The sequence below is a fragment of the Odocoileus virginianus genome, chromosome 7 (assembly GCF_023699985.2).
Source record: "Odocoileus virginianus isolate 20LAN1187 ecotype Illinois chromosome 7, Ovbor_1.2, whole genome shotgun sequence".
Lineage (NCBI taxonomy): Eukaryota > Metazoa > Chordata > Mammalia > Artiodactyla > Cervidae > Odocoileus > Odocoileus virginianus.
Window position 1 is genome coordinate 66,997,945 of NC_069680.1, and position 23,026 is coordinate 67,020,970.

Genomic DNA, 23,026 nt, shown 5'->3' on the forward strand with positions numbered 1-23,026 from the left:
ATAGCAGAATGGATAAATATAATGTGGTAACTTCAAACAATGGACAACTATACCAAAAGGAAAATGTAGCAGACTGCCATTGCATATAAATGTATGTTGGATTTCTCAAACAAAATTAAGACATTCTTTAAAAACATACAGTAGGTTTCTATTTATAAAAAATCAGAATTAAGCAATACTGTATTGTTCAGGGGTGAATACCCATATATGGCAAATTATAAAGAAGCATGAACAGCATAAAGTGAAGACAGTGGAACCCTCCAGGACAAAGGGAAGAAGGTGTGACTCAGAAGAGGCATGAGGTGGGGCTTCCGGGAAGCCAGCAAAGAGCAAATTAAGTGTTTGCTTTTTTGTTATTTATTGACCCATAAAATTCTACACAGTGAACTTTTCTGTGTGTCATATTTTGAAATAAGTAAACTTGACTTGGTTAATCAGTTTGACAATGACAATTAGCTTTGCACCTAGAATATCTGGTGAACATTTTCCAAAGTTTAGATGTAAATGTGTTTAAAGCATTTGCTGAGACAAAAGCATTTCATCAAAAATGTGAAGATGATAAAGGTAAACAGAAATTTATGCTTGCATATTTCCCAACTCTTTTTGGGAATATCAGTTTTTAAAAAAGTTCCTCTGTAAAGGAATGAGAGGATAATTAACACTTATTTGATAGGTCTCAGTATAGAGCCTTTTTGATGTACTTCCCAGAAACTGAGAACATTAATTACTCTAATGATTGGGTTGCAAATCCTTTGCAAATCAATGATTTCTAATTCTTGGCTTTCAACAAAACTTGAAGAATTAGTCAAACCATTAGCTGATGTAATGTTAAAAGTGGTTTTTGATGATAGATCATTAAGTGATTTTTAAGAATGTCATCCATAAAAAGTTCCAAGAATGATATATATGACAATGTTACAATAAAATACATCCATTGCTATTGTTTATGTGAACAAAACTTTCCAGTGCTTACCTCTATAAAAATATTCAATAAAAAGAGAAATTAACTGAACTCTTTCTCATTGTAGCAATCAGTAATATTCCACAATGGATAAATGAACCAATTAATATTTAAATGCTCAGTTTACATTATTAAGAAATGAATTTCCTTTTTTACATTTATACTTATCATTTATAAAAATTTTAATTTACTCATATGGCTTTGCTCACTTGTATATTCATTAAAATTATAATATAGCTTAATCTAGGATGTGATCACAAGAAATAAAAAAATTTTTTTAATTTGTGTGTGTTTAATTTTATTGCAAAGATGCAAGATAAAGTAATCTATAATAAGACTTTCAAGAATAAAAAATGTTAGAATGAAATTTTATAAGATGTACTGAATAGACTTAAAGATTGTTCATGTATTTTTAAATAAATGATTATATCAGATTACTATGAAATTTAATATCTTTAAATACATTTTATTTTTGGCCACAGCATGCAGCATGTGGGATCTTAGTTCCCCAACCAGGGATCAAACCTGTGCTCTCTGTATTGGAAGCATGGAGTCTTAACCACTGGACCACCAGGGAAGTCCCTTTGAGATTCTTGATTCTTCTGCACAAGACACTGCAGTGATATGGACAGATGGAAGTGGACTTCCTGCCACCGCAGGTTGTGGGTCCCTGTGATGAGAGTAACCAAGGGAGGAGAAAAAACCCGGCCTTCCACCCACTAAACAAGGAGGTACTGAAGCCCTCTGTCCAATTCCACCCCTCACTTCTCAAGCCTAGCTGACTCCCCCTCACTTTAGGTGCCTCTTCCTCCAGGAAGCTCTCCATGATATTTCTTGTGTACTTCTGCCACTGGGGCACTTCTCATACTGTGTAGCAATTGCCTTCTCAACTGCCTGTTTCCCCCATTAAACCTCAGAGACTGCTGAAGCAGTGGGCTGTATCCGTCGAGTTCAGCCCCTGCCAGGGATCCTGGCACATGGAGGTGATTGGTCATTACTGAATGAATGAATGGAGTGAATGGGTAAATAGTAGTCTTAAATCAGGTGGCTCTCAGTAGCCCCACATCTCTGAAGAGGATTCTACATCTGATTTTTTAAGGAAATAGAGATAGAGGGGACCTTGGAGTCACAGAGTTCCCTCCTGCCAGGTGAAGGAAGACCACTCAGACTAGAGTCAAGGACCTCGAGGTTCCTTGTGCAGAAAGACAGCGGGGCCGGGGGCCCTGAGTGCACTGGGCTCTGAGAGGTGGAGGAGGCTCAGACCTCTTCCGTCCTGAAGCCCTGGCATGCACACGTGAAGACATGCGGTAGTTACCTTATGGAACGACGGTTCATCAAGCATAGTTCACAACAGGAGCTGTTTCGGCCTGTGGAGCATCCTGTCAGTGGGGTCCCTCATTGTACACATGCTCTGATTTGGACATTATGTCCCAGGCCTGATATGCAGCCCTCCATGATGAAGGCCTGGGTTCCAGGGTCCTCTCCCCACCACCCCTCCACACACACACACACACACACACACACACACACACAGCCCCAGCCCTGTGCTGGGATATGCTTCGTTTATTACCTCTTACTGTTCACATTCAGGGTATAGGCTGTGCTCAGAGCATCTCAGGCTCAGAAAAATCTTGATGCCTGGCCCAGGGTGGCCCAGCTCCCCGAGCACCGCAGGGCTGGGGCTGTATGCCCATCCTGGCAGTCCCCAGGGAAGCAGGAGCCCTGAGCCCTCGGTGCACTTTAGCTGCACTCCCTGTGGGTGTCTTGCTGCTCCCCTAGGTCTCTCTCCTTGCCACTCGCCCCCTAGGTAATGCCAATAACTGGTGCTTCTCCAGGCGAGGGCTCTGCGGAGGCCTGAAGCTGCACTGCCAGTTCCAAGCCGGGGACAGCAGCTCTGGTGACCTGGCCTGGCCCGTAGACTGGCGCCACCTCCTGGTGGGAAGCGGGACTGACATGCTCCTTTTCATCCGTCTCCTCCACCCCCACCCATGTCTCCAGAGTCAGGGGGCTTTTGCAGAGCCCCTGCTGCGTCCCCTGACCTCTGGGAGAGACAGGAGGGTGACTGAGGCTTGAGGCACGATGTCAAACACTCAGAGTCTATCATCTACCCTGAGAAAACTGCTGGGCCCCAGGTGAACAAGACGAAACCCCAACCAGCAGAGGATCAGCTCATGGGCAAGCAGGCCGGCAACTCAGAGTGGGAGAAGCAGGTGGGAGGTCCTAGCTTTGAATCTCAGCTTCTCCATAAGCCAGACGTGTGATCTCTAGGAAGTTACTGTTCTCCTCCGAGGCACACGTCCCGAGTCTGTGAAACAGGGCTAAGAACACTTGCCTTGCTGTGTTGTTGTGACGATTAAATGATGGATGTGAACCACTTGACACAGGGCTCAGAATCTGTCCTTAAAAGTAATCCACTAATAAGAGGGAACCAGGGCTCAAGAACAATCACTTTTAAGATATAAATTAGAAGGGATTCAAGTTTATTCCTATAAGAACACCTCGCCTCTTACTCATGTTCTTGAGCAGCAGTAAGAGGACTAGAATGGCCACCAGCCGAACAATCAAGTCACCGTCCGTTTTACTTGAGCTGCAGCCATGGAGAGACGCTGAAAAAAGTCATCAAGAGCGACAGAGGCGGCAAGGAGCAGACAGATGCCAGCACTGATGGCTGGGGAGATGCACTCACTGTGCCACGTTCTTTGGGTAAGGGAACTCCCTTAATCTTCAAACAGCCCCAGGAGTAAGTTCTATTTTTGCTCCTATTTTAGAGATGAGGACGCTAGGGCACCCAGAGATTGGGGGACCAGCCCCAGGTCACACTGCTTCTAAATAGTAAAACTAGGATTGGAACAGGGCAGTCTGGCCCCAGAGCCTCTCTATTCCCAACTACTAGGTGATAACTGCCTCTGATCTGGGAACTCTGTTCATCCCCATCCTTTAGATGAGAAAACTGGTGTCCAGAGAGGCAAAGTAAATTTTGCAAGGTCATATAGTAGTCATTGGCAGAGCTACGACAGGAGTGATTTTAAGCTGTGATTTTTAGTCAGCCGGGTTTCCTACTTAATTTGTCTTGGGACCCAAAGTAAACACCAGCCCCTCTCCAGTCGTAGGAACTGCAAAAAGTGAGCCGACGGCCCTGTTGGCAGCTGTGTTTCCCATGCAGGGTGTGGCAGAAGCTGGTCTATGGTGAGAGACAGTGAAACCATCGCAGAGAAAAGCAAAGATGAGACTGCCAGCTGATTCGAGACCTGGTTCCAGCCATTCCTGAAGCCCAGCTGTACCCTTCTCTTGGGGAGATTTGGTTGTTCAAATTTAGGACTGGACTTTAAGAGCCAATAGAGTCTCTCTGTATCCCCAAGTTGCTCTGGTTGAGTGTCAGTCATTTGCAACCAAAATGGGTTCTTGGAGAGAAGGCAGCATGCAGAAAAAGTGGCTGAAACTGGAAGAATGGGGGACCAGGAAGAATGACGGAGGCAAACAGAAGGCGGGGGAAGCAGAAAGCACCAAAGGCCACGAGGTTAAGCGAGCCGTCAGCCCACCTTCCCAAACCTCAGTAGAGTCTGGTTCATGAGCTTGGTCCTGCAGCCCCGAGACAGCCCCCAAACAGCCAGGAAAGCATTGTGCACGAGCGCTGTGGAACATTTCCTGTTCCAAACGCATATGAGTTTCATAGCCCTTCTGAATTCCGTGTGTAGACACTCATTTATGCAATTTCTTCTTAGAAATCGTGATTTATTTCCAGTAAATCTTCACACCAGCTAGAAAAACTCCCCATCCTTCAGAATCCCGACTGTGCTCTCCCTAAATATGTGTTCCTCCGCCGCCCCCCTCTGCACCCCCCTGGCAAAGCGCTTCTGTGAAGGCAGATGGTACCAGCTCAGAACTGACCCCCAGCCCAGCCTGGAGGAAGGCAGAGCTGTTGATGAGTCAGCAGGGTCTGCATTGAAGCATCTGGCCCCAATTACCAAGATGGAAACGGCTTCCTCAAATCGCTCACAGCCCAACAGGAAGCGCTCCACACTGGCTGCCCCAAGCCTGCTGTTATTCATGCGTGCATTTTCATTTAGCTACAGAAGAGGGATGAGCAAAGAGCATGAAGTAATCCTTTCCTTTTGAGAGAGAAAAATGGAATCTAGGGAGGTGACATGACTTTCCTAAGGTCACCGATCAGTCAACAAAGAAGCTCTCGCTGGGGCAGGTTTCCTGGTGTTCATTGGAGTCCTGGTCCAAGCAACAAGCATCTCAGTCTGGCTGGAGTTCGCATGGAGTCACATTCCTCGCCTTCTTCTTCCCCCCTGCCCTAATTTTACTTTCTCTCCGAGCTCAGCCTAGAGGAGTGCTGGTTTCATTCCATCAATCTGTCATTTATTGACTCACTCATTCAGTACCTGCCGGGCTAGAAGAGGCCCATGAGTCATCTGACCAAATCCTTCCCATCCAGTGTCAGTGGGCTCTTTGATTCTAAGAAACGGAAACTGACTCTAGCTAACTGAAGCAATTTTTTTCTTTTTAAAGAAAGAAATGATTTGGAGATGGGGAAGCTCATAGTATTGGAGAAAAACTGAAGACTTGGGTCCCTGACAGGACAGGTTCCACGAATCCCTGGTTGGTGTCTTGAGCGTTCACATGCTCCCAGCCCCTGCACCCTACTCCCCCAGATGTGCAAGACAAGCAAGAGGCCAGTCTCCGTTTTGCTGAAATGTTGCTTAACCGGCAACTGGACAAGATCCCCTGAGCCCACACCGGACACCCGAGGAGTGATCGTCGCCTACCCCGTTAGGAACATTCAGACCCTCTGCATCAGCAGCGGCCAGGTGAGTCGGTGGGACTCACAAGCTGAGCAGCTGGCATCGCATCTCAATGATGTAATGTGGACCCTGGTACTCTTGAGCCTCCCTCAACCACAGCAGATGGGGCTCCCCTTGCCACCCTCTTCAAGGGGCTGATGAATGGTCAGCTCTGGGTCAGTGATGTGGAAAGAGATGACATGACAAGGAATCTGGAGTTGGATGATCCTGAGCAATCGCCTTAGTCCAACCGTCTTATTTAACTGAAGACCCTGGGCCCCAAGAGGTTCATGGAGTTGATAGATGACAATCAGGATCCAGAAACCAGGTCCCCTCCCATCTTAAAACCCAGTGCTCTCTCAACTACGGGCTTCCCTGATAGCTTAGCTGGTAAAGAATCCACCTGCAATGCAGGAGACTCTGGTTCAATTCCTGGGTGGGGAAGATCTGCTGGAGAAGGATCGACTCTACCATGAGAAACAGAGGTGGTGAGGCAAGGGACAGATGGGAAAAGGGGGCATATTTCCTCATGAACTAGTCTGCTCCGGAGACAGATCTGATCTGATGGTAAACAGTAAACTTTGTCACAGAGAGGCGGAGCAGGTTGCCGAGGGCACACAGCCAGTGTAACCAAGCTGGGACTGAAGCCAGGCAGTCAGCTTGGCAGACTTGCTGGGCTACCGTGGGTCCCCATCATGCCCATACAGCCCCTCAGGGAACCCCAGGGCTCTGGCTGTCACTGCCCTTTGGGACCTGCCTCTAAGCTTTCCAACTTCAGCTGTTGCTGATATCACCACAAAGTACCTCGATAAGTTCTGGCAATTATAAACTTTCGGTTTGTCTGGTTTATTGGCTGAAGAGCTCTTATACAGAGCCAGACTGCAATGTTTCAGGTTCCTCAAAAGATACAGCATTTTCACACCAATATAGTGTATAAGGGCCATTTGTTTTCTTCCCATCTGTTTCATACCACCCATAATGCACTAAGGAGTTGCATTTGACCCTAAGCTCAAGGAGTGGCCACCTCTACATCCTAAATAAGCCCAAGGGTGATGGGTCCCCTTCATCAACACTTCCTAGCATGATTATCTACCAGGCACTGAGGGACACCAGGGGGTCAGATATGATCTCTGCATTCAAAGAATGCACAGTCTCCTGGAACCACTGAATGCAAACAATGGTTACAATACAGCACAGTGAGTGGTACTACAGAAGAGTCCAAATGCTTTGATTAGAGAAAGAAAGAGAACCCAGCTCTGGGGAAAGTAGTAGGAAAAGAGTCTGAGGGGACTGGGGTTTGACTGCACACAGCTCAACTGTCCGGACAGTCTCAGAGGAGGTGAGGAGACCCTGGAAGGCTCGAGGTGGGGGTACTGTTTAGAAGGACCATGCTTCTAGATGCACAGAGGGGAGAAGGACCAGGGGGTTAGGAGATGACTATAGAGTTCAGGTGAGAGATGAGGGTTATGCCAAGGCAGAGGCACTGAAGATGGAAGAGAAACAATGGATCAAGGATAAAAAATCAGAAGTCATATAAATGGGGCTTTTCTTTCTACCATAGAGTTCACTTCAGCTTCAGATTCATTTGCCATAAAAATAACATTGGATCTGATTCCTATCATGCGTAAAGAATCACAGAGACCTGGTTTTTAGGTTAGGTCATTTCAAGCTTCAAGGAAAACACAAGTCAGATTAGACAACCAGAGTTCAAATCATGTCCATCAAATCACGTGACATGCACTTGGGCCAGTCACTTTCATCTCCGAAACTCAGCACATCATCTGCAAAGCGAGAATTACGGCTTCTTTCTCTGAGCTTGTTATGGTGTCAGTTCACTTGGGCACCAACATTGTCTCATCTCTTTTTATCTTTCATAACAACAATAACATCAGCCTGCACAATTTCCTGAGCACTTACTATGTCCAAGCACTATTCTAGCATGCATAACTCATCTAACCCTCACAACAACCTCAGGAGATAGGTACTATTATTATCTTCATTCTGCAGATAAAGAAGCGGTAGCAGAAAGAGATGCAGTAACTTGTGAATTCCTCATAGGGGCAGAACAAGGATATGAACCCAGTTGAGCCGCTTGGCATAACTGTCTAAGCACCCACCCACTCTTCTGTACAGAAAGTCCAGGCTCTCCCTCTGAAGCCGTCCCACCTCCCCTGCACTAACAAGCCTACTCTATGGGTCCTGCTTCCTGGCACCAGGTGGATAAAGAAAAAGCTCAGCTCCCTGCTGCCACTGTGAGATGCCACCACAAGATGTCACTATTGAAAGTCACTCTTTCTGCTTCAGGTGGTGTGCTGGTGCCGTTCTTACTGGCTCAGTTTCCTGCTGAGCTACAGTGCGGTCCCCTGGTGGGACTCTGAGACTTCAGTTCTCCAGTTCTCATCCATGCGCCTTTAGCTAGCATTCACCAGATCACTCTAGGGGTGGCAAGCTCTGAATCCAACATGGCTTCCAGACTCCCCTTTGCTTTCTAGCCGGTCTCTTTTCATTTGCCCTCACCAGGTGCCCCTGACTTCAAGTCTCAGGGAGCCACTAAATTTAAGGTCCAAATACCTTTATACACAGGAGACCCCTCTCCCTCTGCCCACCCCAGGACAACTTGTACAGTTTGGTTCACCCCCTCTGAGACTGACTTACTTAAGGGAGAAGCAACATTTTTTAAACACACACACTCACACACAAATACACACACACTCACACACACACACACACACACATACACACACTCAAAGCAAAAAGCACGCCCAGTTGTACCCTTTTCCCGGGGTAACGGGCATCAGCTCCCCTTACCTGCACACAGCTATCAGAAGTTCCAGTGACTGCTGTCTGAACAAGTGCCTACCCCCCACCACACACGCTGTTCACCAGCAGGCAGAAGCTCCAGAAGATTCTTTCTCTGTCTAAAGAGGCGATTACAAACCTTATGGCCATTTGGAACCCGTTCCTACACCAAAGAAAAGCTTCCCACAACAGATGTTAGGATGAGCCACGGGGCCACCAAGACTTCATGGAGCGTGTTGAAAGTTTCTTTGTGGATTGATTTCACAAGTTTGATGAATGTAGTTTTCTGCCCTGGGCAGAGAGAATATGAGGCTGAAATCTACTATAGACACAAACATCTTCATAAAACGACGAGTCCCAACACCATTCCTCAGCAAGAGCAGGAAAATATCACAGAAAATCGAGAGTGTCCTGAAGTGTTAACTATGATGAGCATAGCAGATTTAGCAAATAAAAACACAAACTATCCAGTAAATTTGAATTTCATGTAAACAAACAATCATTTTTAGGATAAGCATATCACCTGCAATACTTGGGACATACATTCTCTAAAAAATGATTGGCTGTTTATCTGAAATTCAAATTTAATTGAGCATCTTGTATTTTATCCACCAATCCTAGTTTTGAAGTATAACCATGATCAGAAGTAAATCCAAGTCCTAAGAAAGCAAAAGTCAAAGGTACTTCACAGGTCAACAGTTAAAATTCATCTGGCTACTAAACACTGACCAAACTTTAAAAAATTTTAAAGCAGTGATCCTTTAAGCCTGACTACACACTGGAATTACCTGAGAATTTTTAAAAATATAGATATATAGATGTGCATGTCTGTCCTTGAGGATTCATACTAAACTGAATTCATATCAATTCACATTAAAGCATTCAATTTTAAGAATTAGTAATATTTCTATGAAATAGGAGATGCTAATGTTTAGAATTGAGGACCATTGTCTTAAAGTGAAGAGTTGTCTGTACCTGCCTACCCAGCTGAAAACTTCTGAAGTGATGAAGGAAATAAGGCTGATGCATTTTAGTTCCAATTATTAATATAGATAGGCTTCCTTAAACTCGTAACTCACAGTGAGTTCACACTGATGATAGCCCTCAATATGCTGAGGGAAATTTGGCAAAGAGATAGATCAACTTACTAGCAGTTCACAATAAACTGTGGAAAATTCTGAAGGAGATGGAATACCAGACCACCTGACCTGCCTCTTGAGAAACCTGTATGCTGGTCAGGAGGCAACAGTTAGAACTGGACATGAAACAACAGACTGGTCCCAAATAGGAAAAGGAGTACGTCAAGACTGTATATTGTCACCCTTACTTATATGCAGAGTACGTCATGAGAAATGCTGAGCTGGAAGAAGCACAAGCTGGAATCAAGATTGCTGGGAGAAATATCAATAACCTCAGATATGCAGATGACACCACCCTTATGGCAGAGAGTGAAGAAGAACTAAAGAGTCTTTTGATGAAAGTCAAAGAGGAGAGTGAAAAAGTTGGCTTAAGCTCAACATTCAGAAAACTAAGATCATGGCATCTGGTCCCATCACTTCATGGGAAATAGATGGGGAAACAGTGGAAACAGTGGCTGACTTTATTTTTTTGGCTCCAAAATCACTGCAGATGGTGATTGCAGCCATGAAATTAAAAGAGGCTTACTCCTTGGAAGGAAAGTTATGACCAACCTAGCCAGCATATTAAAAAGTAGAGACATTACTTCCTCCACAAAGGTCCGTCTAGTCAAGGCTATGATTTTTCCAGTGGTCATGTATGGATGTGAGAGTTGGACTAGAAAGAAAGCTGAGCACCGAAGAACTGATGCTTTTGAACTGTTGGAGAAGACTCTTGAGCGTCCCTTGGACTGCAAGGAGATCCAACCAGTCCATCCTAAAGCAGATCAGTCCTGGGTGTTCATTGGAAGGACTGATGTTGAGGCTGAAACTCCAATACTTTGGCCACCTGATGCAAAGAGCTGATTCATTTGAAAAGACTCTGATGCTGAGGAAGATTGAGGGCAGGAGAAGGGGGGACTATGAGAGGATGAGATGGTTGGATGGCATCACCAACTCAATGGACATGGGTTTGAGTAGACTCCAGCGGTTGGTGATGGACAGGGATGCCTGCTGTGCTGTGGTTCATGGGGTCACAAAGAGTCAGACACAACTGAGTGACTGAACTGAACTGAACTAGCAATTTTTGTTGTTGTAAAAATAACATTTCTAATCATATTCTTTGTCCTTAGTAATTCCACTTTAGGGTGTAAATCCTAGGAAAATATTCAGAATTCCAGACAAATAATGATATGCAAAGATGCTAAACATAATAAAATAATGAAAAATTGTTCTTCAGTAAAAACATCATTTCCATTTTGCCTGAGAACTTTTTATGACTCCTTGTAATGAAAGTCAGCAAGAGCCAAGTTCTCTCAGCTTTTTTCTATGGGAAAATATCTAATTTTCTTTCATTTTGAAGTATGTATTTTGAATAATTTTTTTTCTTTCAGCATTTTAAAGAAGCCATTCCAATGACTTCTGGAGTCTACTGTCTTTGATTAGATATCAGACAACATTCTTATTATTGTATCTTTAAAGGTTGTTGTTATTCAGTTGCTAAGTCATTTCTGACTCTTTGCAACCCCATGGACTGCTGCACACCAGGCTTCCCTGTCCTTCACTATCTCCAAATTTGCTCAAACTCATGTCCATTGAGTCAGTGATGCTATCCAACCATCTCATCCTCTGTTGCTCCCTTCTCCTCTTGTCCTTAATCTTTCCCAGAATCAGGGTCTTTTGCAATGAGCCAGCTCTTCACATCAGGTGGCCAGAGTACTGAAGTTTCAGCTTTAGCATCAGTCCTTCCAATGAATATTCAGGGTTGATTTGCTTTAGAATTGACTGGTTTGACCTCCTTGCTGTCCAAGGGACTTTCAAGAGCCTTCTCCAGCACCAGTTTGAAAGCATCAGTTCTTTGGCACTCAGCCTTCTTTATGATCCAACTCTCACATCCATACATAACTACTTGAAAAACCATAGCTTTGACTACACAGACCTTTGTCAGCAAAGTGATGTCTCTGCTTTTTTTTTCTGATTATATAAAACAATAATTTTTTTTAGCTTTTAATAACAGAATTGTGGTTAAGATTTTGAGTTATGTTTTAGAGATATAGTCTAAAATTTCATGGGTAAAATGACATGAAATCTTGAACTTGCTTCAAAATAACTTAGGGGTCATGTGGTGGTAGGCATGAGCATGTTAGAGATGAAATAATATTGACAGTGTGTTGCTAGTATAAGAAGGAACCTGGTGGTACATTGGTTTTATTATTTTCTCTGTTTTTAACTTGATGGAAATTTTTTTTTAATTGAAGGATAATTGCTTTACAGAATTTTGTTGTTTTCTGTCAGACCTCAACATTAATCAGTCATAGGTGTATATATGTCCCTCTCCCTTTTGAACCTCCCTCCCATCTCCCTCCCCACCCCACCTCTCTAGGTTGATACAGAGCCCCTGTTTGAGTTTCCTGAGCCACATGGCAAATTCCCATTGGCTATCTATTTTACATACGGTAATGTAAGTTTCCATGTCACTCTTTCCATACATCTCGCCCTCTCTCCCCTCTCCCCATGTCCACAAGTCTATTCTCTATGTCTGTTTCTCCATTGCTGCCCTGTAAATAAGTTCTTCAGTACCATTCTTCTAGATTCTGTATATATGCGTTAGAATACGATATTTATCTTTCTCTTTCTGACCCACTTCGCTCTGTATAATAGGTTCTGGGTTCATCCACTTCATCAGAACTGACTCAAATGTATTCCTTTTTATAGCTGAATAATATTCCATTGTGTGTATGTACCACAACTTCTTTATCCATTCATCTGTTGATGGACATTTAGGTTGCTTCCATATTCTAGCTATTGTAAATACAGCTGCGGTGAACAATGGAATAGATGTGTATTTTTCAATTTTGGTTTCCTCAGGGTATATGCCTAAGAGTGGGATTGCTGGGTCGTATGGTGCTTTTACTCCTAGTTTTTTTAAGCAATCTTCATACCGTCTTCTGTAGTGGCTATATCAATTTACATTCCCACCAACCGTGCAAGAGCATTCCCTTTTCTCCACACCCTCTCCAGCATTTATTGTTTGTAGACTTTTTGATGATGGCCATTCTGACCGGTGTGAGGGGGTATCTCATTGTAGTTTTGATTTGCATTTCTCTAATAATGAGCAATGCTGAGCATATTTTCAAGTGTTTGTTAGCCATCTGCATGTCTTCTTTGGGAAAATGTCTGTTTAGGTCTTTTCCCTACTTTTTGATTGGGTTGTTTGTTTTTCTGGCATTGAGTTGTATGAGCTGCTTGTATATTTTGGAAATTAATCCTTTCTCAGTTATTTCATTTGCTATTATTTTCTCCCATTCTGAGGGTTGTCTTTACACCTTGCTTATAGTTTCCTTTGCTGTGCAAAAGATTTTAAGTTTAATCAGGTCCCACTTGTTTACTTTTGTTTTTAATTTCTGTTACTATAGGAGGTGGATCATAGAGGATCTTGCTTTGATTTATGTCATCGATTGTTCTGCCTATGTTTTCCTCTAAGAGTTTTATACTTTCTGGTCTTACATTTAGGTCTTTAATCAATTTTGAGTTTACCTTTGTGTATGGTGCTAGGAAGCATTCTAATTTCATTCTTTTACATATAGTTGTCAGTATTTCCAGCACCATTTATTGAAAAGGCTGTCTTTGCCCCATTGTATATTCTTGCCTCCTTTCTCAAAAATAAAGTACCCATAGGTTCATGGGTTTATTTCTTGGCTTTCATTCTTGTTTCATTGGTCTATATTTCTGATTTTGTGCCAATACCATACTGTCTTGATGACTGTAGCTTTGCAGTATAATCTGAAGTCAGAAAGGTTGATTCCTCCAGTTCCATTCTTCTTTATCAAGGCTGCTTTGGCTATTTGGGGTCTTTTGTGATTCCATATGAATTGTGAAATTTTTTGTTCTAGGTCTGTGAAAAATGTCATTGGTAATTTGATAGGGATCACAATGAATCTGTAGATTGCATTTGGAAGTATAGTCATTTTCATAATAATAATTCTTCTTACATAGAAACATGGAATATCTCTCCATCTGTTCATATCATCTTTGATTTCTTTCATTAGTGTCTTATAATTTTCTGTGTAAAGTTCTTTTGTCTCCTTAGATAAGTTTATTCCTAGAATTTAGTTCTTTTTGTTACAATGCTGAATAGGATTGATTCTTTAATTTCTCCTTCTGATTTTTCACTCTTAGTATATAGAAATGCAAGTGATTTCTGTGTATTGATTTTGTATCCTGCAACTTTGCTAAATTCACTGATTAGTTAAGTTGCTCAGTCATGTCCAACTCTTTGCGACCCCACGGACTGCAGCACGCCAGGCTTCCCTGTCCATCACCAACTCCCAGAGTTTACTCAAACTCATGCCCACTGAGTCGGTGATGCCATCCAACCATCTCATCCTCTGTTATCCCCTTCTACCACATTCAATCTTTCCCAGTGTCAGGGTCTTTTCAAATGAGTCAGTTCTTCCCAACAGGTGGCCAAAGTATTGGAGTTTCAGCTTCAGCATCAGTCCTTCCAATGAATATTCAGGACTGATCTCCTTTACGTTGGACTGGTTGGCTCTCCTTGCTGTCCAAGAGACTCTCAAGAGTCTTCTCCAACACCACAGTTCAAAAGCATCACTTCTTCGGCACTTAGCTTTTTTTACAGTCAAATTCTCACATCCGTACATGACTATTGGAAAAACTATAGCTTTGACTAAACAGAACTTTGTTGGCAAAGTAATGTCTCTGCTTTTCAATACGCTATGTTGGTCATAACGTTCCTTCCAAGGAGTAAGTGTCTTTTAATTTCATGGCTGCAATCACCATCTGCAGTGATTTTGGAGCCCAGAAAAATAAAGTCTGCCATTGTTTCCACTGTTTCCCCATCTATTTGCCATGAAGTGATGGGACTAGATGCCATGATCTTAGTTTTCTGAATGTTGAGCTTTAAGCCAACTTTTTCACTCTCCTCTTTCACTTTTATCAAGAGGCTCTTTAGTTCTTCATTTTCTGCCATAAGAGTGGTGCCATCTGCATATTTGAGGTTATTGATATTTCTCTCAGCAATCTTGATTCCAGTTTGTGCTTCCCCCAGCCCAGAATTTCTCATGATGTACTCTGCATTTAAGTTAAATAAGGAGGGTGACAATATATGGCATTCCTTTCCCTATTAGGAACCAGTCTGTTGTTCCATATCCAGTTCTAACTGTTGCTTCCTGACCTGCATACAGACTTCTCAGGAGGCAGGTCAGGTGATCTGGTATTCCCATCTCTTGAAGAATTTTCCACATTTTGTTGTGACCCACACAGTCAAAGGCTTTAGCATATTCAATAAAGCAGTAGATATTTTTCTTGAACTCTCTTGCTTTTTCAATGATCCAACGAATGTTGGCAATTTGATCTCTGGTTCCTCTGCCTTTTCTAAAACCAGCTTGACATCTGGAAGCTCACAATTCACATATTATTGAAGCCTGGCTTGGAGAATTTGGAGCATTACTTTACTAGCATGTGAGATGAGTGCAATTGTGTGGTAGTTTAAGCATTCTTTAGCATTGCCTTTCTTTGGGATTGGAATGAAAACTGACCATTTTCAATCCTGTGGCCACTGCCGAGTTTGCAAATTTGCTGGCATATTGAGTGCAGCACTTTCACAGCATCATCTTTTAAGATTTGAAATAGCTTACTGGAATTCCATCACCTCCACTAGCTTTGTTCCAAGTGATCCTTCCCAAGGCTCACTTGACTTTGCATTCCAGGATGTCTGGCTCTAGGTGAGTTATCACACCATCGTGATTATCTGAATCATGAAGATCTTTTCTGTATAGTTCTTCTGTGTATACTTGACACCTCTTCTTAATATCTTCTGCTTCTGTTAGGTCCATGCCATTTCTGTCCTTTATTCTGCCCATCTTTGCAAGAAATGTTCCCTTGGTATCTCTAATTTTCTTGAAGAGATCTCTAGTCTTTCCCATTCTATTGTTCTCCTCTATTTCCTTGCACTGATCACTGGGGAAGGCTTTCTTAGCCCTCCTTGCTATTCTTTGGAACTCTGTATTCAAATGGGTATATCTTTCCTTTTCTCCTTTGCCTTTCACTTCTCTTCTATTCACAGCTATTTGTAAGGCCTCCTCAGACAACCATTTTACCTTTTTGCATTTCTTTTCCTTGGGGATGGTCTTGATCTCTGCCTCCTATACAATGTCACAAACTTCTGTCCAAAGTTCTTCAGGCACTCTATGAGATCTAATCCCTTGAATTTATTTGTCACTTCCACTGTATAATTGTAACGGATTTTTAAGTCATACCTGAATAGTCTAGTGGTTTTCCCTGCTTTCTTCAATTTAAGTCTGAATTTGGCAATAAGGAGTTCATGGTCTGTGCCACAGTCAGTTCCTGGTCTTATTTTTGCTGACTGTATAGAGCTTCTCCATCTTTGGCTGCAAAGAACATAATCAATCTGATTTTGGTATTGACCATCTGGTGATGTTCATTTGTAGCATCCTCTCTTGTGTTGTTGGAAGAGGGTGTTTGCTATGACCAGGGCATTCTCTTGGCAAAGCTCTACTAGCCTTTGCCCTGCTTCATTCTGTACTCCAAGGCCAAATTGCCTGTTGCTTCAGGTGTTTCTTGACTTCCTACTTTTGCATTCCAGTCCCTTATAATGAAAATGACATCTTTTTGGGATGTTAGTTCTAGAAGGTCTTGTAGGTCTTCATAGAACCGGTCAACTTCAGCTTCTTCAGGATTACTGGTTGGGGCATAGACTTGGATTACTGTAATATTGAATGGTTTGCCTTGGACACAAACAAAGATCTTTCTGTCACTTTTGAGATTGCATCCAAGTACTGGATTTTGGACTTTTCTGTTGACTATGATGGTTACTCAATTTCTTCTAAGGGATTCTTGCCCATAGTAGTAGATATAATGGTCATGTGAGTTAAATTCACCCATTTCAGTCCATTTTAGTTCGCTGACTCCTAAAATGTTGACATTCACTCTTGCCATCTCCTGTTTGACCACTTCCAATTTGCCTTGATTCATAGACCTCACATGCCAGGTTCCTATGCAATATTGCTCTTTACAACATTGGACTTTACCTCCAGCATCAGTCATATCCACAACTGGGTGTTGTTTTTGCTTTGACTCCATCTCTTCAGTCTTCCTGGAGTTATTTCTCCACTGATCTCCAGTAGCATTTTGGACATCTACCAACCTGAGGAGTTCATATTTCAGTGTCCTATCTTTTTGCCTTTTCATACTGTTCATACTGTTCATGCGGTTCTCGAGGCAAGAATACTGAAGTGGTTTGCCATTCCCCTCTCCAGTGGATCATGTTTTGTCAGAGCTCTCCATCATGACCCTACACTGTAGGGTGGCCATACTGCATGGCTCATAGTTTCATTGAGTTAAACAAAGCTGTGGTCCATGTGATCAGATTGATTAGTTTTCTGTGATTGTGATTTTCAGTCAGTCTGCCCTCTGATGGAGAAATTCACTATTAGCTCTACCAATTTTCTGATACTATCTTGAGGGTTTTCTATGAACAGTATCATGCCATCTGCGAACAGTGAGAGCTTTACTTCTTCTTTTCCAATCTGGATTCCTTTTCTTTTTCTTCTCTGATTGCTATAGTTAGGACTTCCAAAACAATGTTGAATAATAGCAGTGAAAGTGGACACACTTGTCTTGTTCCTGATCTTAGGGAGAATGCTTTCAGTTTTTCAACACTGAGAATAATGTTTGCTGTAGGCTTATCATATATGGCCATTACTATGTTGAGGTATGTTCCTTCTATGCCCATTTTTGGAAGAGTTTTAGTCATAAATGGGTGCTGAATTTTGTCAAAGGCCTTTTCTGTATCTATTGAGATGATTGTATGATTTTTATCTTTCAGTTTGTTAATATGGTGTATCACATTGATTTATTTGTGTATATTGAAGAATCTTTGCACTCCTGGAATAAACCCAACTTAATTGTGGTGTATGAGCTTTTTGATGTGTTGCTGAATTCTGTTTGCTAAAATTTTGTTGAGGATTTTTGCATCTATGTGCATCAGTGATATTGGCCTGTAGTTTTCTTTATTTGTGTTGTCTTTGTCTGGTTTTGGTATCAGGGTGATAGTGGCCTCATAGAAGTGTTCCTTGGAAGTGTTCCTTCCTCTGCAATTTTTTGAAAGAGTTTTAGAAGGACAGGCTTTGGCTTCTCTCTAAATGTTTGATAGAATTCTCCTGTGAAACCATCTGGTGATGGGCTTTTGTCTTTTGGAAGACTGTTGATCCCAGCTTCAATTTCAATGCTTGTAATTGCAATTATTCATAATTTATATTTCTTCCTGGTTCAGTCTTGGAAGATTAAACTTTTCTAAGAATCTGTCCATTTCTTCCAGGTTATCCATTTTATTGTCATATAGTTGCTCATAATAGTCCCTTATAATCCTTTGTATTTCTGCATTGTCTGTTGTAACCTCTTTTTCATTTCTAATTTTGTTGGTTTTCCTTTTTTCTTGATGAATCTGATTAAAGGTTTGCCAATTTTGTTTATCTTCTCAAAAACCAGCTTTTAGTTTTATTAATATTTACTATTATTTCTTTTTTTTCCCCTTTCATTTCTTATTTCTGGTCAGATCTTTATGATTTCTTTCCTTCTACTAATTTTGGAGTTTTTTTCTGTTCTTTTTCCAGTTATGTTTAGGGGTAAAGTTAGGCTGTCTATTCAATGTTTTTCTTGTTTCTTGAGGTAGGATTGTATTGCTATAAACTTCCCTCTTAGAACTGCTTTTGCTGCATCCCATAGGTTTTGAGTTGTTGTGTTTTCATTGTCATTTGTTTCTAGAATTTTTTTTATTTCCCTTTTGACTTCTTCAGTAACCTGTTGGTTATTTAGAAGAGTGTTGTTTAATCTCCATGTGTTTGTGTTTCTTACAGTTTTTTTTTCTTATAATTGATATCTAGTCTCATAGCATTGTGGTCAGAGAAGATGCTTGATATGATTTCAATTTTCTTAAATTTACTGAGGTTTGATTTGTGACCCAAGATATGGTCAATCCTGGAAAATGTTCCATGTGCACTTGAGAAGAAGGTATATTCTTCTGCGTTTGGATGGAATGTCCTGAACATATCAATGAGATCCATCTCACCTAATGTATCATTTAAGACTTGTGTTTCCTTATTAATTTTCTGTTTTGATTATCTGTTCATTGGTGTGAGTGGGATGTTAAAGTCTCCTACTATTATTGTGTTGGTGTCAATTTCTCATTTTATGTCTTTTAGTGTTTGTCTTATGTAATGAGATGCTCCTATGTTGGGTGCATAGATATTTACAATTGTTATGTCTTCCTCTTGTATTGATCCCTTGATCATTAAGTAGTGTCCTTCCTTACCTCTTATAATCATCTTTATTTTAAGGTCTATTTTTTCTGGTATGAGGATTGCTACTCCAGCTTTCTTTTGCTTCCCATTTGCATGGAATACATTTTTCCATCCTCACACTTTCAGTCTGTATGTGTCTTTAGGTCTGAAGTGGGTGTCTGGTAGACAGCATATATATGGGACTTGCTTTTGTGTCCATTCAGCCAGTCTGTGTCTCTTGGTTGGAACATTTAATCCATTCACATTTAAAATAATTATTGATAAATATGTTCCTATTGCCATTTTCTTAATTGTTTGGGGTTGATTTTCGTAGATCTCTTTTCTTCTCTTGTGTTTCCTGACTATATAAGTCCCTCTAACATTTGTTGTAAAGCTGGTTTGTTGGTGCTAAATTCTCTTAACATTGCCTTGTCTGTAAAGCTTTTGATTTCTCCATCTGTTTTGAATGAGATCCTTGCCAGGTACAGTAATCTTGGTTGTAGATTTTTCCCTTTCAGTACTTTAAATAAATCCTACCATTCCCTTCTGGCCTGCAGAGTTTCTGCTGGAAGATCAGCTGTTAAGAGTATTAGGTTTCCCTTGTATGTTACTTGTTGTTTCTCCCTTGCTGCTTTTAATATTCTTTGTGTTTAGTCTTTGTTAGTTTGATTAATATGTGTCTTGGCATGTTTCTCCTTGGGTTTATCCTGTATGGGACTCTTCGTACCTCTTGGACATGGTCGACTATTTCCTTTTCCATGTTGGAGAAATTTTCAACTATAATCTCTTCAAAAATTTTCTCATATTCTCTCTTTTACTCTTCTTCTTCTGGAACCCTTATAATTTGAATGTTGGTGCATTTGATATTGCCCCAGAGGTCTCTGAGACTATCCTCAGTTCTGTCCATTCTTTTTACTTTATTCTGCTCTTCAGAGGTTATTTCCACCATTTTATCTTCCAGCTCACTGATTCGTTCTTCTGCTTCAGATATTCTGCTATTGATTCCTTCTAGAATATTTTTAATTTCAGTCATCATGTTGTCTTGTATGCTTATTCTTTAATTCTTCTAGGTCTTTGTTAATTGATTCTTGCATTTTTTCTATTTTGTTTTCAAGGTTTTTGATCATCTTTACTATCATTACTCTGAATTCTTTTTCAGGAAGTTTACCTATTTCTTCATTTTATTTGGACTTCTGTTTTTCTAGTTTGTTCCTTCATTTGTGTAGTATTTCTCTGCCTTTTCATTATTTTTTAACTTATTGTGTTTGAGGTCTCCTTTTCCCAGGTTTCAGGGTTGAATTCTTTCTTCCTTTTGGTTTCTGCCCTCCTAAGGTTGGTCCAGTGGTTTTTGTAAGCTTTGTATAAGGTGAGATTTGTGCTGAGTTTTTGTTCATTTTTCCTCTGATGGGCAAGGCTGAGGTGGTAATCCTGTCTGCTGATGACTGGGTTTGTATTTTTGTTTTGTTTGTTGTTTAGATGAGACATCCTGCACAGGGTGCTACTGGTGGTTGGGTGATGCTGGGTCTTGTATTCAAGCATCCTTTGTGTGAGTTCTATTTGAAACTCCCTAGGGTCAGTTTTCTGGTAGCCTATGGTCTTGGAGTGAGTGCTCCCACCCCAAAGGCTCAGGGCTTGCTCTCTCACTAGGATGCCCTCCAACACTGTGCTGATCTCTGGACCTGCTGTGGGGCAGCTCAGATTCTAATCTGGTCCTACTCCAGTGTGTTCTTGCCTCCAATGTTCACAGCTACCAGAACGAATGCACTTTCTTTTATGGGAGTGCTCAGTGACCTTTTATATATTCCATAGAAACACAGCCTGCCTAGTTAATCGTGTGGATTTAATCTGCAGCTTGTTCAGCTGGTGGGAAAGTTTTGGGTCTTCTTCCTTAACCACACTGCCCCAGGGTTTCAATTGTGATTTTATTTCCACCTATGCATGTGGGTCACCCACTGGGGTTTGCTCCTGAGGCTGCCCTGGAAGACTTGGGTTTGCCCCTGTGAGGGCCAGGTGTGGAGGTGGTGCAGCTGCTTGGGTCGCAGGGGTTCTGGCAGCACCAGGTACTCAGGGGAGTTGGCAGCTAGGACAACAGGAAATAAAGTGCTCTAGAAGGGTATGGCAACCAGTAATGGCCAATACACTCCACTATTCTTGCCTGGAGAATCCCGCTCCCTGACAGAGAAGCCTGGCAGGCCACAGTCTACAGGGTCGCCAAGAGTCAGACATTACCAAAGTGACCCTGTGCACATAGATGCAAGACTTTTTTTTTTTTTTTAACCTGTGGCAGCTCTGCCCTAATGAGAGTTGAGCGTGAAGGTGGGGCAGCTTCTTGGCTTGCAGGGATCCTGGCAGCATCAAGTGTGCAGGGACACAGACTGCCTCCACTGCAGTTACGGCCCTATCAGAATCTTTTTTTTTTTTTGAGCCTCTTGTAGCTGGCAATCAGAAGGCCTCTTTGGCCAGTCTTTCTCCATAGCTCCACCCGTTCAGGCACTTAAGAGGGCTCCCTTGCCTGGGGTCCTTCTCTGTTGGTTCAGACCACCATGCACACAGAGGGGCTCCCCTGGCTGGGGTCCTACTCTGTAGATCAGCACACCAGGCTCTTAAAGGGGCACCCTGGGTGGGTCCTACTCTGTAGTTCAGTGTTTCGGGTGTTTGATGGGCCAGGCTCTCTATTGTTCAGCTGCCAATGCTGGCGTGTCGCAGGGGGATGTTGGGGGGGAGGCTATGGTGATGGCTACTCCCTATGCATGACTCAGCAATATTACCTTGCTTCCATGGCTGCCCAGCTTTTCCCCACAGGCATTTCCCACCACAATCTCTTCCCTCACATCCCCTCAATCTGTCTCTCTGCTGTCAACAGCAGCCCTTGCCCTGGGATTGCGCCACAACCCCTAAACTCCAGCTCCCAGCTGCTGTGTTTCCAGGAGACCTGCATCCCTGTCCGGGGTATGTATGGCTGCAGCAAAGACTGTCTGATTCCCATTCCATTTAGGTTGCCAGCTAACACATCAGCTGTTTCACTCTCAGCCTTTAATGTTTCTCCTCTGACTCAGACAATTGCCCCGATGTGGGGATCAGACCCCTTCTTCTGTTCCCCCGCCCACCGAGGGCAGGTCCAGTCTTACTAACACTCCTGTTTTTCCCCCTAGTTCCTTCATCCTACTGAGTTTTGCATGTATATTCTTTCCCAACTGGTCAGGTACTCCTGTCCGCTCTCAGCTGGTGTTCTGCATGCACTTCTGTGTCTGAAGGTGTATTCCTGATGTATCCGTGGGGAGAGATGTACTCCATGTCCATATACTCCTCCATCCTCTTGTTCTCCAAAGACACCATCTTGTTTTCCAAAGATGTCTCAAGTGGCCAAAGCAAGTGCCTTGTTTCCTTCACCACAAAAGCACTGTGGGCCAAGGACGCCAGGGTGGTGGCAGGCGCTGGGGTCTGTCCCTTGGGTTGTGCTGAAGGAAAGTGCAGAGTTTCTTGTAGAAGTAAGAGTCTGGAACTGCTAATGCTCAAAATAAATAAATAAGGGGGAAAAAACTGTTTCTTCTTTATAATATGCTGTCTAGGTTTGTCACAGTTTTTCTTCCAAGGAGTAAGCATCTTTTAATTTCATGGCAGTAGTCACCATGCACCGTGATTTTTTAGCCCAAGAAAATAGTCTCACTGTTTCGATTTCTTCCCCATCTATTTGCCATGAAGTGATAGGATTGGATGCTATGAGCTGAGTTTTTTTGAATTTTGAGCTTAAAGTCAGTTTTTTCACTCTCCTCTTTCACCTTCATCAAAAGGTTCTTTAGTTCCTCTTTGCTTTCTGCCATTAAAGTGGTATCAAAGTGGTATCATCTGCATAACTGAGGTTATTGGTATTTCTCCCAACAATCTTGATTTTAGTTTGTGCTTCATCCAATCCAGCATATCACATAATGTACTCAGCATGTAAGTTAAATAAGCAGGGTGACAAGATACAGCCTTGACATACTCCTTTCCCAATTTTGAAACAGTCTGTTGTTCCACATCTGCTTCTATGTTTCTTGCCCTTCA

General features: G+C 42.3%; 1 long non-coding RNA gene across 1 annotated transcript; it reads left to right on the forward strand.

The window, feature by feature from the left end:
* The first annotated feature begins 457 nt into the window (after positions 1 to 457).
* On the forward strand, positions 458 to 10,896 carry LOC139036071 (uncharacterized). The gene is made up of 4 exons (XR_011488799.1): positions 458 to 564; positions 1,444 to 1,692; positions 3,488 to 3,664; positions 4,125 to 10,896. It is a non-coding gene; the product is annotated as an uncharacterized lncRNA (long non-coding RNA).
* Positions 10,897 to 23,026: the final 12,130 nt, after the last annotated feature.